The sequence below is a fragment of the Neophocaena asiaeorientalis genome, unplaced genomic scaffold, assembly GCF_003031525.2.
Source record: "Neophocaena asiaeorientalis asiaeorientalis breed wild unplaced genomic scaffold, Neophocaena_asiaeorientalis_V1.1 scaffold36, whole genome shotgun sequence".
Lineage (NCBI taxonomy): Eukaryota > Metazoa > Chordata > Mammalia > Artiodactyla > Phocoenidae > Neophocaena > Neophocaena asiaeorientalis.
Window position 1 is genome coordinate 6,508,865 of NW_020174149.1, and position 12,824 is coordinate 6,521,688.

The 12,824-nt window shown below is 42.8% G+C and overlaps 1 protein-coding gene across 1 annotated transcript in view; it reads left to right on the plus strand.

The window, feature by feature from the left end:
• The window catches only part of CREB5 (cAMP responsive element binding protein 5), a 407,122-nt gene that overhangs the window by 277,917 nt on the left and 116,381 nt on the right, over positions 1-12,824 (plus strand). The window lies entirely within an intron of this gene.

A 12,824-nucleotide genomic window follows, 5' to 3' on the forward strand; every position in this document is an offset into this window, starting at 1 on the left:
CCTTAGTGGTAGCTTTGCCCTCTGTGGAGGGTCCCTGGAGCCATGCCTCACATATTAGCATTAGCAGGTGAAGGGGGAGGTAGGGCTTTGATGGCATAAAAGAAGTAGCACAAGTCTATTCCATGTGTATGCCAGGCACAGAGCAGAGGGTTGCCCACCGTACGTGCCTAAGCTTAACCCTAAGTCAGTGCTGAACTCAGCCTTCTTCAGAACTCTTCTCCTGCCATTTCCCCCCCGGTAGACACATCTGTGACCTGAAGAAAGGGGAGGACACCAGGGAGTCAGGCAGCTATTGGTCAGAGAGGTAGTGCGGGATCTTCTGAAAAGAGCATGTGTTTGTGGGTCAAGAGGCCTGGGTTCAAGTCACTCTTCCACTTCCTGGTTGTGTGACTTTGGCATGCTACCTAACCTCACTGTGCCATGGTTTCTATCTTCTTTGTAAAATGAGGATAACCATACCTACCATGTGGAGTTGTGAGGGATAGAGACATTCTTTTTTTTTTTTTTTTTTTTTTTTGGTAAGATAGAGAATTTTTTTTTTTTTTTTTTTTTTTTTTGCGGTACCCGGGCCTCTCACTGTTGCGGCCTCTCCCCTTGCGGAGCACAGGCTCCGGACGCGCAGGCTCAGCGGCCATGGCTCACGGGCCCAGCCGCTCCGCGGCATGTGGGATCCTCCCGGACCGGGGCACGAACCTGTGTCCCCTGCATCGGCAGGCGGACTCTCAACCACTGTGCCACCAGGGAAGCCCTAGAGACATTCTTTAAGGGCCCTGGCACACAGTGAGATCACAGGAATCGAGTCTCAGCTGCTCCCGTCATGAGGATGCAGGAGAGGGTCCTCCTGGGAAGTCTCTATGCAGGTGACTGACTGCAGATTCTAACTGGACATCCTGTTCCCAGCGTCGCTCAGTCTTCTTCCTTTTCCAGCCTCTCTTCCCTTATGCCTTGTTTCTATTCAGAAAATCATGCAGGTCTGAGATCAAGTCAGGTACTTGAAACAGAACTAAAAGTACCATTCTGATGAAAGTGAGGTGAGGACTAGTGCTGATGAAACCTGCCAAATTCCCAGTGACCTGAGTGGGGGGAGAGATGAGAACAATGCAGGTTGGAAGAAAGACCCTGTGTCCCCATTCATGCTCAGCGATGGCTTTGTGAATGGGAAAATGGAGTGAAATGGAGATGAGCGAATTCAGTCGTGAGAACTGGATTCTACTCCTGGCTTGATTAAGAGAATTTCTATTTGCAATAGTTTATGTGTGTTAACGCCTATCTTTAGTCGGGTGAGGCTCCCTTTTAAGCTTGTTACCTCCTCTCGCATATCTTTTCTGGTGGTAAAAATGATGTTTGGAGAATGAAGGGAAGGGGGTTTCCAAGGTGGCAGGGGTTACGATGGTGAAGTTGGTGGGATTATATAACAGTGATGGGGCCCAAGGCTTATATCAAGGGTTCCATCTTAAGGTTCCCAAGTCTCTGCTGGAAACGAGACCTCAGGCTATCTCAAGCTTCATGATAAAAAACGTCTCAGATTTTACTAAATAAGCATTGGTCAGGAAGGCCAGGTCAACATGCAAAGGCAGAGATTAGCGTGGACTTGAGATTGAGCACTGTCGTGGGCCTGTGCCCACGTAGGGTGGGCACACCTGAAACTGCCCATAAAAAAAGGAGAAGCAGTGGATTGAACATGGCCTTCGCCTTTCTGCTCTCTGTTTGTTTGGTCTTCTTGGGCCTCTGAACTTCGAAGGGGACTTTTTTGCATTGGATTTTGGAAAGATGTGTGTGCGCGCATCTGAGCCAGCGGCCATGGTCATAGCGCAGGGATGTGGGGAATAGCCGAGAGGAGGAGGGAACGTGGGGGCCAATAAAAATGCTGTGGTTCAAATCTGAAGTTTATAATTTTTAAACAGACTTTGCTAGCCTGATTAAATTGTACAGTAAGCCTTGGTGCTTTCCGAGGTGTGTATTTCATGAATTTTGGTTGCAAACCACAGCCGTTCCTTGACTACTTACATCCTTGAAAACTGAAATCGACTTGACTTAGCACTCCAAAGTCCACAACGTAGTACACAAACACTTTATAACAAGTCCATACATCTTTTCTTCTTGTGCCTACCCTGGCAGGAGAGCTTATTTAATGATTGATGAAGCAACGCTGCACCCAAGAAGAATTAATCAATAGTTCGCAATCATTATGGAGAGTGCAACAGTAGTTATACAATAGCCAAGACCCATCTAGCTATCAGCAAAGTCTTGCTTTCCATCACATGATACCAAAAATTGAATTCTACCTTATAATTTTTTTCCTTGCTGTCTTTAATGACTAAAATAGAACCGGATGTGTCCAAAACAGCAAAGCCTGGAAAAAAAACAATAATAAGGTTTCAAAGGAATGCCAAGGGATCTATTAATACATAGACTCAATCACTCGTCTTAACGGGAGATGGAAAATGGGGCCAAGAGGCTGTGTTCTATAAGCTGGAATGCCTACTATGAATTACTGTGTTTTAGGAACCTATGAACTTTTAAAATCAAAGATCTTTAAAGGCTGAAGTCACGTGAAGCTGGATACATGCGCTGACATGGCAGAGAGGCCATCTAGGCCCCTTGTAGCCTTGTGGGCCTGGCTGCCCACTTGGCTCTGCCCCTCTGCCCTCAGTGGGGCCCATATCACTGCTAAGTAAGGGCTGACAAGCAAGCTCCTTTGCAGAGGTGGAGACTGCTTATTCAAAATCAATACAGCCCGTGTGACTGTGCCCCATGAATCTCTTTGGAGTCAGACAGATCTGTGTTCAGGCTCTGGCTTTGCCACTTGTAGCTGTGTGATTTCTGACAATATGTTGAACGTTTCTGAGCCTCCATGACTTCATCTATGAAATGGAATCCATGAGATAATGACTAAATGCACTTAGCATGGGAAATGTTCAATAAGTGTTAGTTATTTAATAATGGGACCAGCTGACTTTTTTTGCAAGTCTGAATAATAGTCTATTTGGGGCATCAATAGTTTAGAGAGAAACACTGTCATTTACCAGTTCCTTCCCAGAATGGTAAACTGAGTCACAGAATGCCAAGGAGACTGTGGACAGAAGAGGTGAGGAGAGAAGCATATCATTGGCTCTATTCTCTGTGAGCATCTCTTCACTGGCCAGAAAATGAGGCTTAAGATCTCACTTGAAAGCAGTTTATTTCAGAGCCAAGAAGAGCTGGGTCTTTTTTTTCTTGCTACACCTTTTAGTAGTAGATTTCTTTTTTAGATGGCATAAAGCAATTTTTCTTTTGCATTTGCATCTTCTTGACCTTCTTATGTATCATAGTACTTCAGTCAGCTCAGCAACACTCTGCAGTAAGTGGCTGATCTCCTTTAATTCCTCTGGAATTAATAATAATAACAGCAATTATGATAAACCCATTTAGTATAAATGTACATGTAAATTACTCTCACGTTGCATTTTCACCTTTAGTTTTGCTTTCACCAGCATCCACCCTAATATGGTTTACAAAGTGAGCTCTCTGTAGCCAAATTATTTTTCTTAATTCAGACCTGGCCCTAGCTCAGGACAAGGCTGCTTTTTGCCATTTCCTTCCACCGAGGGTGAAGAGGAAGCTCCAGCGTACAGGTCACAAGGGATGGCATTTGCTTTGCCTTTACTCTCAGCATCCAGAACTTCCTTAGCAATAGAATAATAATCCTCTCATTCTAAATGCACTGATGAGGCGGGAACTTTAGAGATCCTTCAACCCAACTCATTCATCTTACCGATCAGGAATTGAGGCCACCCCAAACTGTGACTAATTATCTGCTATCATAAAGCTATTTGGTGGCAGGTGCCAAGACCTGGCCCTAATGCAGTGAAGAGAACATTTTCACCCTGCCAGGCTCTTGGGTTTCCTGGAGCCAGGAACCGCATCTTCTTGCTCAAGCTGATGCTTCTCAATCCCCTTTTGAGTTCTGGCTCCTGGGGATGGTGTGGTAGGAAGAGTGCAAAGAAAGACTCAGAGGTGCAGGGGCACAGATGAGCTGCTGGCAGGCCTGGAGAAGCTGGGAGTCATTCAGGCACCTGGCTGTGCAAACACTCCACCCTCTGGTCTGGAGGGAGGGGTGGGGAGGCGGACAAGATACTTTGCTTTCTGCCTCCAACCAAAAGCTCCCTGGTGTCTAGTTAGTGGGTGGGGCGAACCGTCCCTAGTCCGTAAGTGAGACGGGGTAAACGTCCAGGAGTCAGCTCTGTCTGCTTGCCACCGCTCTCTCGCTTCCTCCCTCTCCCCACACCAGCCCTTGATACACTGAGTGCGTGGCGATGAGGACAGAGCTTGGAAACCCCCCCGAACCAGCACCCACCCACCTGCAGGATGACCTCTGGGCTCTGAAACTTGCTGCTTCCTCCCTCTCGCTCCCCACCTAGGGAACGGTTTTAGACCACAATTCCCAACCCAGCCCCCCTTTGCACTTTAATCCCAAAGAGACTCTGACATTTTGTGACCACAGAAAACTTGTCACTTCATTACGATTCTGGAAAAAAAAAAAAAAAAAAAGCGAGAGAGCAAAGGGTAATTCATAGTTGTTTTAATGACTTTGCATCCTTTCCCAGGGAGGCAGCTTTCAGCTGTTAGGCACAAAGGACGCCAGCACTGACATCTGAGAGTGCAAAGCGGGCAGCATTTTTCATAATGCTTTATCACGAGATTCTTCACAGCCAGTTAACCCAATTAATCTTCCCACAGTAATTATCCAGGTGCTGTACTATTCAGCTTCCCTGCAGTCTCCAAAGCTCCGTGGTGTGGAGATGAACTGTTGTGCCTCCCGACCTCGAAAGGATGTTTCTAACTAATTAATGACTGTTAAGTGCTTGGAAAATGCACTTTGGAAATATGCTGGTGCTAAGATGTCTGGATCTTGTGCTGTGCGACTGCATGGTATGCGAGTCGGAAATCATTCTTGCCGTTTGTAAACCATACGAAGATGAGTATGACCCCTTCTTTTCTCAGCTAGATATCTGTCCCCGCATCCCTCCCCTACCACACATTTGTTCCTTGTTCGTTTCTCCCAATCTGTATTAAGCTGACTTTGGTGAGATAGTCTGGTGATTCTTAGGATTTCTTCCAGGAAGTGAAAAGGCTCATCATCGTGCTGGGTCTTCCAGCCATGTGGTCTTTAACGAGGCGAATTGAAAACTGCTATTGGCTGAACTGCCAGGAAAAGAAACATGGTTTTCTGTATGGTAAAGGGGTTTTGAAACTTTTTTTTTTTTTTAAATTTATTTTTGGCTGCGTTGGGTCTTCGTTGCCGTGCGCGGGCTTCTCATTGAGGTCGTTTTGCTTGTTGCAGAGCCTGGGCTCTAGGCGCGCAGGCTCAGTAGTTGTGGCTCACGGGCTTAGTTGCTCCACGGTATGTGGGATCTTCCTGGACCAGGGTTTGAACCTGTGGCCCCTGTACTGGCAGGCGGATTCTTAACCACTGCACCACCAGGGAAGCCCTCGAAACTTTTTTTTTTTTTTTTTGCGTTATGCGGGCCTCTCACTGTTGTGGCCTCTCCTGTTGTGGAGCACAGACTCCGGATGCGCAGCCTCAGCGGCCACGGCTCACGGGCCCAGCCGCTCCGCGGCACGTGGGATCTTCCCAGACCGGGATACGAACCCGTGTCCCCTGCATCGGCAGGCAGACTCCCAACCACTGCGCCACCAGGGAAGCCCCCTCGAAACTTTTTTGATATGAACAACAGTAAGAAATATATTTTATACCACAGCCCAGTGTACTCATATGTATATGTTTACCTATGTGTGTGTATGTATAGTTTGATGAAACGATTCTTAATCTTAACTGTGTCTAACTTCTTGGATATCACATCCTATAAAACACTAGCCATGTCAGATTAACCTGATTTCACCAATTTCTCACTAATTGATCCACTAATGAACTACAGCCAGAGTTCAAAAAGCACTGGCCCAGTGGAAAGGTCAGTGGAGTACTGGACCAGGGTCAGGAGACCTGGGTTATATTGCCAGCTCTGTCCCAACTCCAAGATTCCGTCCCCAGACCTCAGTGTCCTCATATAAAATTAAGGTATTTGTTTTCAAACTGAATTTACTCTTAGAGTACTTTAAAAAAAAAAAAAAAACTTTTTATGGGGAAGCCCAGTATGGAAAATAGAGCCTCTGATTGGCCCACAGCTCCTACCTCAACTCATGTCCCCACCTCCACCCAGAAGTCCTTGGAACACAATCTGAATATTACTGGACTAGAAATGTCCTAAGTCTCTTCTTGTTCTGGCATTCATTGATAATTTTATTTCCTAGGTAAGAGAGTTATCTAATGAAACACACCAGGTTTTACTTCCATTGATTCCGAGCTAGGAATTTTCAACTGGTCATCTCCAGAATGAGTGGGAATTTTTGCTGTAGGACCATAATTCTTTCCTGTTTCAGCTTTATGGCTTGTTCTTAGGCCTCATGGGCTAGGCTTCTTCAGGGAAAGAATGAGTTTGAAAGGCCTTTGGTGGATGTGTGAGCAGGCAGACGTGAAGATGTTTATTTATGTCATTGTGTCTGTTTTCTTGCCTCCTAAATTCAGCAGGTTCTTGACTGTTAACACAGCTCAAGTCATTTGGCTTACAGCTGGTAAAATACAATTTTCTGGTTCTCCGAAAGAAAGGTTTTTCAGACTTATCAAAAGAGAAGCTCATAAGACTTCTTGCACATCAAATAGCTCTTACAAAACACCATTTTGATGAGTTAAGTGTAAATGAATCAGAAACATACAGATTAAATTTCCCTTGAAAGACACATGGGTTTAAGAATTAAAGGGGGAAAGTGCTTGGCAAGATGGATTTCAGGTTTTTGCCAAACCTCAAAATGTTTGAAAAATGGTTTGAGACGTTTTTACTGAACGCAAAATGCCACGGAGTTCACCCATCCCAGACATAATAGCGAATCTTTCTGACAACAACTTTATGACAAGAAAAAAGGCCTGTGGGGCTTAGCCATTTTCTCAGTTCTCTTTTAATACCGCCCTCCCACCCCACCCACCAAAAAGCCCCACATTTATAGGGTGAGGAGAACTGTCTGATTGACAAACTAAAGTTTCAAGTCAGGCAATTACCAGAAAATAACCCCACCACTCTTAAATTTTTGGATTTTTTTCTCCCATACTACCCAAAGTCAATTATACCATTTTCTAAGTGGAATAATACACTCTAGGGATATGCAGTATTTGATATATTTTATTCACGGGTGTCTAGAGCAATGCACAGTTATTCTAGTCATTTGTCTGACATTATAGCGTCAGCTTCTTTGGAGACAGAAAAAAAAAAAAGTCCACTAAAAGCAAACGGACTGGAGGGAAATATCCATTGGTTTATTAAAACAGCCGCACTGTGGAAATGCTATATATTATAGAGGCAGGGCATGGGTTGCGGTTTTCAAGTTGCTGGGAATGGTCCTAGGAACTTGAATTCTGTTATAGCTTCTTTATTGAATAAGCTATATAGAACTTTTCCACACTTTAGAATTTTTACTGGCGTGAGGAAAATCAGGAGCAACATAGGAAGGACCCGTGGACTGATTACATTAGGAGAGCTGTGCATCTTATGTATTCAGTGCCCTCCCGTCCCATTCTTTTTTTTTTTTTTTCCATTCTTTTTTTACTAGGTACTCCTGACAGAAGCCAGCTGACAATCTCATTTTTCACATGCGAAAGCAGAGACAGAGTGGGTTTGGGGTAAGCTGCGCACAGCGAGTGAGGGAAGGAGCCTGGGTGAGAAGGCTTGGGCCAGGCCATTTGCTCTGTGAAGCTACCTTGTCTTAAGCCCTTGTTTCATTTTCCTGTTTAAGCCAGGATGACCAAGGTTTGCTTGCCTGCTTCCTTCCTTCCTTTCTTTTCCTTTGAAATAAAGGGTGTATTCAGTGACTGCCAATATCGATTTAGAAAGTAGGGGACAACAATGTACTTTTCAAAATGTTTCAAGTCAATGTAGACCACACACACACACAAATCTATGCTATCTTTAAATCTATATGTTTTAACTTTATGCTGGAAGTAATGGGAAATCTATTATCTTGTTAGTACAGCATCTGACACCATGTTCTGAGGTAGGACCTTCCTCTCCAGGAACTAAAATTAATTTGTTGCAAAAGGAGCGCCCAAAAGGGAGAGTAGAAGTCACAAGAAACACAGAAAACTGTTTTCAGTACCTCCAATGAGAATCCTAGGTGGCAGTGATTGTTAAAATATACAACCCCTCCCCATCTCATGCCTATTTATATTTATTGAGCTCAAAGTGAGAAATAAATGAAAACTAGGAATACTGGAGAGAAAACTCAGTGATACCAGCTTCAGAATCAGAAAAAGTAGGGCCAAATTCTGGCTCCAGTTTTACCTTTTCCAAAGCAGCTTAATATAGGATAATAGGGCCAAGAAGGGCTTCTTTGTTTCCAGAAAATGCTGAGCCCCTGCCCATAGCTCAGTGTCTCCCTGCCACTTACCCTAAATCTCTGTCTCCCTTTTAGTGTACTGCCCTCTTATTCAAAAAGGATCAAATGTGTGCACTACAGTCTATCAAGCTGTTCTTTTAGTTTGTAACTCAGACACCTACGTGAAATACTAGAAAATTAATTTTAAAAATTCTCAATGTATGTAGTCATCTACATACCTAGTTTGTCATCTACAGGGGGATCAGGCTGAATGGACGCACATCAGATAGCATGTATTTCTAGACAGGGCTTGTTATCACTCAAAGAGATTGTTCTCATCTCATGTTAAGCTATGAACAGCAGTAATTATTTAATATCTTGTTGGCCTGTGTTGATGTACTTTAACAACCTGCTTTGCACAGATGGTTAACTCGGCTTTGAGCCTCTACTTACCAATATCTCCTCTCCCTCACTCTCACACACACATATGTAAGTGAACGCACACACACGTGTGCTAACTTCTCATCTTTCCTGGAACAATTCTTGTGTCTCCTTTCCTAAGTTCCCTCCCCTGAAACCCCCAGGGTATCAGGTATCAGTTGGGGGATTCTCCCTTTACACCTACTCTGACTTCCATGCCTTGTCTGTTTCCCTTACTACATGATGGATTTCTTAAGGGCAGGGATGATCTTTTATTGACTCTGGGCTCCCAGCGCAGTTCTTGAAACATAGCAGGAGCTGAGTAAATGTTTAAAAAAATAAACTTAAAAAATAATTTTAGTTGTGTTTCTGTTGGATTGTATTTTTACTGAAGCCACAAAAAGTAGGTGGGACTGAAATTGCCCCTCCTCAGGCCCTCTTGGGTTCTTGGTCCTTGTAGAAAATTCAAGCAGTAAAATACAGTGGAGTTTTTGCTCAGATGATGAGCTCCCTGCTTGATTTCAACATTCTCCCTCCCCTAACCTATGTTTATCTGCATGGTCTTATTTATATCTATTTCCTTTTGATAAAAATAGAAGCTCAAAAAAGTGAATTTACCACACAAGGGATGATACTTTTGACTCGAGCCTGAGTTCGCAGGTATAGTTAAGATGCTGCCCTGCGTGTGGTTGTGCAGCTAGATGCTCATTTTCTGAGTCATCTGACTTCTGAGTTTTCACTTTTTTAAGAGTATAATTAAGATAGGTTCCCAGGGGGTTTAAAAAAAAAAAGTGAGTAAAGCAGACAGTCTATATGTAGAGACCCATATAAGGAGATTTGTAGGCACCTGCCCAAATCGAGAGAAGCATTACAAGCTACTCAAAACCTACTGAAATGTCAACACACTTTCGAAAAGGGTCCATTAGGGATGCAAATTTGTGGTTCCCTGATTATGATAAGCAGTGGAAAGAAAACAGTGAAAACCATTAGGAGGTTTTGAGAACTTGGTTTTGAAGAGTGGGGAAGGGAACTCTAGTTTCTGCTAAGGGCTGGGCTTCGTTTCTTTTCCTAGCCCTTCCCTGCATTCTGAACCAACAATTCTCATGATTTAAATGATCCTTAAAATTCCTTCGTTTTTGGATAAAGCCAATTAACTCATGTCTAAATGGGGCAACTTTGAAATTTCACGCATGTCAGATAAAGTTCATTTTAATAAGATTCATTCTGTGGATTACAAAGCTCACATCAGCCTTCTGACGTATTTCGGTTTGTTCTTACAGGGGTTTTTCATATAAAAGGTTAATTGTAATTTAGAATCTATAATTCTAACTCCGTAGTCTTTTACAGATCAACTCACACCAGAGGTATATTTCTATTTAATAATCATTTAGGGCTTTTCTGTGAAAATAACCGATTCATCTAATCAGAAGGACACCTTTAATTCTGGCTGTCCTGAGTTGTTCACCCATGACATCAAATGATATCCATAGTAATGGATAAACTAAATAGGAGCATAATTTTTGTGTAATCACTCTCAATATAAAAAAAAAAAAAAAACGTAATTGATTTCTCCATCTTCCTTGATCTGGAAGGAATTGTATCAATTTCCAGGACGTCATAAAACAAAATATTTAAAGTATGTTTCAAATAATAAAAAAAAAGAAATACTTAACTTAATAAAGATGTGGAATTCATTTGTGAAGAAAAACACTGGCTGTGGACCAATAGGCCAAAGAGTTTGCCAGAAGTCTGCAGTAGACAGTCATTCCTGAATGTCCACTCTCTCCATCACTCCGGAGCCCACTCCATATTAAGAAAATGAATTCTCTCAGCCACTTTGAAATCACTGATTTTGTTTACTTTGTTTTTGAGTAAAAAACCAGAAGATCCTTTTTTCAATTTTCTGCCCACTCCATATTAAGAAAGTGAATTCTCTCAGCCACAGTGGACTTTGAAATCACTGATTTTGTTTACTTTGTTTTTGAGTATAAAACCAGAAGATCCTTTTTTCAATTTTCTGCCTTATAAGGAAAGCAATCCATGGCACTTACAACTATAGTTCTTTATGCCCTATTTTAACTAAAGAAGCTTGCTTGGCATATATATTTGATGCTTGGGAACCTTACATAAAAATTATGGTTTTTGACTCTTCTGGAGAGCTTCAGCAATTGAAACCATTGGCAAAAAAGGAAAACACTTAACTATCATAAGAACCGTTGAATGCTTCAACATTAACCTAAAGCAAAAATCAGAAGCCCTGGGATGAACATTTCCACTTGGCATTTTTGCTTTTGTGCTTTTCAAAAGAAACAGCCTCAGGCTTCAGAAGGGCAGAGAGGTCTATTACTAAGAAGAGCATGTAGGTGAATACCCTGGTGCTCACTTACTTTGGATCAATCGTCTTAACTTCTAGAAATCTTTCCAGCTGTATTATGGTATTCTCCATTCTTCTCCATCCAAATGGAGTGGAATATTCCAGAAAGCAAGCACAGATTTTCTCAATGCTTAAAAGAAATCAGAATGACTTTACCTCTGGCCGTCAAAAGATACATAGACCCTGCCATCAGGGAGCTATGAGTCTAATGGGAAAGACTGACACTAAATAAATAATCATACCTATAAAAATATTGTTAGAAATAGCATGAAGGAAAAGCACATGGAGCTATGGAACCCTCTAAATTAGAGGCACCTGGAATTTGGGGGTCAGAGATAATTTTAAGAAAGTGGTATTTAAACTGAGACCTAAAAGGTAAATAAGAGCTGGTCAACAAAAGAGCAGTTGGCCAAACATTCCAGGCAAAGGCAGTAGGATGTATTAAGGTCCTGGGGTAGGAAAGAGCTTGGCACATTCTAGGAAACGAATGAAAGCCAGGATGGGTGAAACATATCAAGTCAGATTGGAAAGTAGTACTACAGATATCAAAGAGGTAGAACGCTTAAAGGATGATTTTATTAAATTCTGATATGCTGAGCAAAGCCATGGAAGAATGTTGAGGAGGGAAATGTCATGATTAGATCATTCTGGCTGTGATGCAGAGGTTGGATTGGAGAGGAGCAAAACTGGAGGTGGAAACTGGGGGAAGAACCAAGTGAGAAAAGATGGTGTTTTGGACTAGGATCTTGGTAGTGGAGATGGAGCCAAGTGGATGGATTCCAGGTCTATTTTGAGGGTGGAGAGAATAGAATTTGGTGAATGATTAGAAGTAGAGGATGAGGGTTGTGAAAGTTAATGCCTGGATTCCACGAATTCACTGCTATCAAATATATTTAAGGAAATATAGGACCCTTTCTAGGGAAAAGGTTCTAAAGAGGAGACACTGTATTAGTTAGGGGTCTCCAGAGAAAAAGAACCAATAGATAATAGGCTATGAAGATATATATGACTTATTATAAAAAATTGGCTCACACCAATTATGGAGGCCGAGAAGTCCCATGCTCTTATCCCTGCGAGCTGAAGTCCTAGGAAAGCTGGTGGTACAAATTTCAGTCCAAATCCAAAACCCTGAGAATCAGGAACACTGATGGCGTAAGTCCCAGTTCAGGGGCTGGAGAAGGCTGATGTCCCAGCTCAACCAGTCAGACAGAGGGGTAGGGGGGACGACTCCTTTTTATCCTTTTTAGGTCCTCAGCAGGTTGAATGATGCCTACTTACCTTGGGGAGGGCAATCTGCTTTACTCATTCACGAATTCCAATGCTAATCTCTTCCAGAAACACCTTCACAGACACACCAAGAAATAATGTTTAACCAGATATTTGCACATCCCACGGCCCAGTCAAGTTGACACCTAAAATTAACCATCCCAGGCACCATGACCGGATCATCCATAGGGCTCAACGTAGGCAATTAGGGAATGTTATCTTAGCTCTTTAACAGGTAGGGTCAGATAGCATTTACTCCTCAGTAGTGAAAATGTTTCCTGGCAAGTCAGAGACTTGGAGGATTTTTGTCATTCTCAGAATTGTCCACTTTAGTCCTAGTCCCAAAGGGCCCAATGGCACC